At 36.2% G+C, this 5,002-nt stretch overlaps 1 pseudogene; it reads right to left on the reverse strand.

Annotated features, from left to right (window-relative positions):
- Positions 1-1,046: 1,046 nt before the first annotated feature.
- On the reverse strand, positions 1,047-1,392 carry LOC111815573 (annotated as a pseudogene).
- Between the last annotated feature and the right edge of the window lie 3,610 nt (positions 1,393-5,002).

Genomic DNA, 5,002 nt, shown 5'->3' on the forward strand with positions numbered 1-5,002 from the left:
AAAAGGAGCAGATAATGCTTAAATTTTTTGCTTTTTCCTTTTATTCCTTTTTCCTTTTTAATTTCTCATAACTTTTTTTGTTGTTTTGTTTTATTATGTTAGCCAATCTTGAAGGTTTATATCTGGTAAACTAAACAACTAATTTGAATGATAATATCAGGCAATACAGCAACCATTATTGAATTCCTATTACTTTGTTTAATGAAATTTTGTATTGTTTCTAATGCTTTTTTCCACAATTTTGTTTTCTTTAAAAAAATTTAGAAAAGATTGAAATTTTGAGAGTTAGAATTTTGTCTTCTTAAATTTTGACTCCAGATTTTTGAAAATATGGCTTTAAAATTTCCTTATGTCTCTTGTTTATAAATGTGTCCATTCTGAACAGTTGTGTTAAGCCCTGGAAGTGCCTTGTCATTCTTGTTTTGATGTAGCTCCAGGTTTTTCTGGTTACTTTTCTCCTAGTATGTCTCACATGTAAGAGTTTTCTCTTTTTGGACATATACATATCATTTTTTACTTGGATGGAGTTATAATTGAGCAACTCTCTTGCAGAAATGACATATTTGTTGATATATTTCCTGAGCCCCTGAACAACTGGAGAAGTGCCTGATTTGTCTTTGTGTGTGAAGGCTGATTTAGCTTGGGAAGGCCTCAAGGTTTTCAGTATTCTTTTTAGAACCACAAAGGCAGGCTTTCTCTCTCTCTCTCTCTCTCTCTCTCTCTCTCTCTCTCTCTCTCTCTGCATATCAGGAATCAAACTAAGGACCTTGTACTTGCCAGGCAGGCACCGTGTCACTGCCCTATTTCTTCACTGCTTTCTGAGCTATGTCCCAGTCCACACTTGTTCATTGAATGGTTTCTTTTTCTAATTTACTGGTACTATTAATTTCACAAATACAACAAACACAGCAAAAACTACTAAAATTTAAACTTGGTAATAGTTAACAGACAAGTCTGTCCCACAATTACATTTATTAAAAACTGACACACAAAACCTGTGCCAAAAATCCCTCCAGTCCCTTCTGCACCGGTCATCTTGGGAGGTATCATCGCCTGGGATGCCCTGGTCCTCCTCTGCAGCCACATCCTTTTCCTGGACCTCGGCCTCGTCCTCTTCCTGCCGCAGCTTCCCTCTTCCTAGATTTCACCTTAGGTTCGACATCCACCAGTAGTGCATCCAGAGGCAAGCTGTCAGGCAGAATGAAATAGTGATTGTTAATTCCCTCCAAAGCTCAGTGTTTCCAGCTGCACTGGCTTTCTGTTCTCCAGGGTCATCTTCACAGCTCTGAGAGGTGTGCTTATGCTGACGTGTATGCCTGTCATTGTTCCATTCTTCAATTCAGTGGTGACAGTTTCATGACTCAGTTTCATCAAAAATCTCACAAGCTTCATCCTAGCGGCCCCGGCTGCCTTTTGGCCAGGTTGCGCGTAAAATACAAGGAGCAGGACCCAGCAGCCAAGTATATGAATGACAGGAAGCCCTCTTCAGTGAATTCTTAGGTTAGTTTTTTCTACAGTAAATTCAACATGTATGTTTCTCTTAATAAATTCATTTCGTTTTTCTAGAAGCCCTTAGTGTTGTTGTTGTTGTTGTTTAATTAACCTTTGAATTCAGAAAAGTATTTCTTTTTAATACTTTCAGTACTTTATTTCTAAAAATCCAAATATGTCTCAAAAATACTTCTTAAAAACATCCCAGTTTTGTTTTTCTTTAACTGTTTTAAACTGGACTTTTCAATGACTACATTGGAGGTTGTGTGTATGAACATATTTTATCCTGTCCCCTTTGGCATTTTGTATTATGGTGATCATATTTTTATCTAAGAACACTTTAAAATTTTCTGATTAAACCTCTTTGTAATCATGTTTTTATTATATAGATACAGGTCATATCATTTTCAGTACTACAGGATATTTGGCTGTCTTGGTTACTTTTCTTTCATTACTGACATGAAATACCTGACACCCAAGATTAAGGAAGGAACGAGTTTGGTTTCAGTCCGTACTTGGCTGGCTCCAAGGCAGGCTGGAACTTAGCAAAAGGCAATAATTTATGGCAGTGGAAAACTGAAGAAGCAACAACGGTGGGGGCGGGGAGCAGAAGTAAGAGTAAGAAGCTTCTTTTCTTTCCTTATATTTTATACAGGCTACCTGCTCCAGGGCAGGTGTGTCACTCACCCCTGTAATCCCAGCATTGGACCACAAATCATTCAAAACTCTGGAAGCCTACCCTGTGACTGCATGAGGCTTTGAGGGGACATCTAGACACCAGCCATGACATGGCCTTTGCTGTAGTCCTTTCTCTAGAATCTTTGAAGCTCTCCTAGTAGTCCCAGCCTCTGCATGGGATGCTGTCATAACCCAATCACTTGACAAGAATCCTCCATCTATTTAGCATTCATCCCTGGTCCTGAATAACAGAGAGTCTGAGCTGCTTATTTGGATTGGTCTGTGGGACGTCAAGTGCAAGCTTTAAATACAAGAATTTGAATAGCTAACCACTTCCTTCGGAGCTTGACTTTATTTCTACACCATGAACTCAGACTTTGGCCCGGAGAACCCCACATTATCTGATGGCTCATTGCGAAGGTACAAGGAGGTCTGATTAAAGCAAATTCATAGCAGTTCTCATGGGTCTGTTTCCATTTTTAAAATGTAACTGCTGGTTAAGAGTGGTTACTTATTAATACCAGTGTTGTTAAAATATTATCTCTTTCTTTAAATAGGCAGCAAGCATGTATTAGCTTTTAAAGAAAATAAGAAGCAAGCCCTTCATTTGAACTGTTATTATGAAGGACAAACATTAAACTTTAACCCTAAATGGAAGGCAGAGATATACTAAGACATAATAAAATAGCTGTAGCAAGCAGTTCATAGATGGGGAGTTAGTGACTGGATGGTTCCTTGCCCACCACTTCTGGGCCAACGTATTTTTCTATAGCACATGATTGTACCTAGACCACTTTCATTAGGAAGGAGTAGACTTTAAGGGGGTTGTCAACAGCTTTAGAAATTGTGGTATCTTCTACCTACATGTCAGTAATGAAATGTTTAGATATCCACATTTCTGAAAGTCTTTTCCATCTCAAATCATAATATCTGCTGAGTAACTAATATTTAAAGCATTCTGATCCCCCACTAGTGGCATTGCTTAAGTTTTGGACTGTGGCGGGGATGAAAGGAATAAAATGGAGTTGATCAGCTTTCTGCTTTGAATCCCAGGAGCACTGTTTCCTAGATTTGTGAATTTGGCCAAGCTGTGAATGCTTGCAGGCTTCTACATCCACATCTTTTAATAATGAGGATGATAATTTTGTGTGTACTTGTGGAGGGACAATACCTATTTCAGGGGATAATGATTAAGACTTTGAGCCTGATGAATTTGCACCACCATTAATAAAGAACTATGTAATCTAGGCCCTACTAATTTCTCCCAGGCGCAAGTTCTTCATGTAAACTGAAAATAATAGTGAGACCTTCCCATAAGGTTTTGGTAAAGACTGCCATTTTTATTTCACGGATTATAACATTATAAATATCCAAAACATTTAAATGTAACTAAAATCATAATATTTTAAATGTATTTATTAACTTTTCCTTTCTATTTCATCCTCTTTGTCTTTCATCTTTTATTTATTCTGTAGATGCTGACTATAATAGCATACAACATATGTATTGTTTATGCCATATTTTATTGGGAAATCCAGAAATAACCAAAACAATCACTGAGCAGGTGGACGATGGAAATTTGAAAATCTACACTGTGCCAATTATTGAGTGTATTGTGATTTGACAGTTTACCAAGGAAACAAACATTTTAATTTGATAGGAAAGACTATAAAAATGCATCCATCTGCCTGGTTCCAACTGGTTGTACTGACAGATCATTTTCAAATTGGCTTTAGGGCATCATGAATTATTGTGTATCTATTATAAATTATATAGGATGCTCCTTCTTTTTGTATCTTTTATTTTTCCCCAAATGTTCTCTATGAAATACATACAATTTTTAATCACTTGTCTGAATTTCTTTAGAAGAATTTCAGGATTTTCAGTTTAAATCTACTTAAAAACATAACAAGTACACATTAACAATAACAAATACCTCCTCTCCAAGTTTAAAAAAAGTGTTTGTTATGAGAGCCATTGTTGTTTCTTTAATAACATCTATCCATCTAGGCTGAGTGTGGTAAGTTATATAAATTTCCTGTAAGAATTTAGGGCAAGTTATACATAAAATGAGTTTCATGTTATACTAAGTTTCAAGAAAGTTCTGATAGTGGATGTGTGTACGTAGCATTTATTTCATGAATATTTCGGTAGATGCAAGTGTCAACTGTTACTTAAAATATATTATAAAAACTCTGAAAGCCTGGGGAGCTCATAAATGAAGGCAGAAAATGCAGCAAAACTGACACGTAGATGAGTAAAATGGCACCAATGTGATTTTCACAGTTGATGGCCTTTCTTGCTTGAGGGCAGGTGCTAGTTGGGAACTTGCCAGGGGTTTTAAAATTATAAATAGAAAACTCATAGTCCAATTGTCTTGAATTACAAAATACATGTTTGGAGGTAAGTTTAGTAGCTGGGAAATGATATGGCAATATAAGAAAGGGGAAACAGGGAAAAGGAGCCCTGAATTCTGTATGTAGGTGTTGTTAATCCTCTACTAACACTGGAATCACAGAAGCTTAGGGATGACTCTAAGCAACCTTCAGTTTGAGGCTGAAAAATTTTTTAATATAAAATTTAATTTTTTAAAATAATTTTATTGAGAAACAAATATCAACGAGACAGTTTCACAACCGATTACTCGCACATTTTCAATAATTCATACATTGCAGATTGTTGTCTTAGTGGTTATTCATTGTACAAGATGCAGACATGATATCCTGTCTCAAACACTATTATAACAAACATCTCTATTCATTTAATTAAGAGAATGGAGCTGTATATCTATCCTATTTTGAGTACACAGATACAAAAGGGTTGGTCATTCCTA

This window comes from Octodon degus, unplaced genomic scaffold (genome assembly GCF_000260255.1).
Source record: "Octodon degus isolate 3935 unplaced genomic scaffold, OctDeg1.0 scaffold00002, whole genome shotgun sequence".
NCBI lineage: Eukaryota > Metazoa > Chordata > Mammalia > Rodentia > Octodontidae > Octodon > Octodon degus.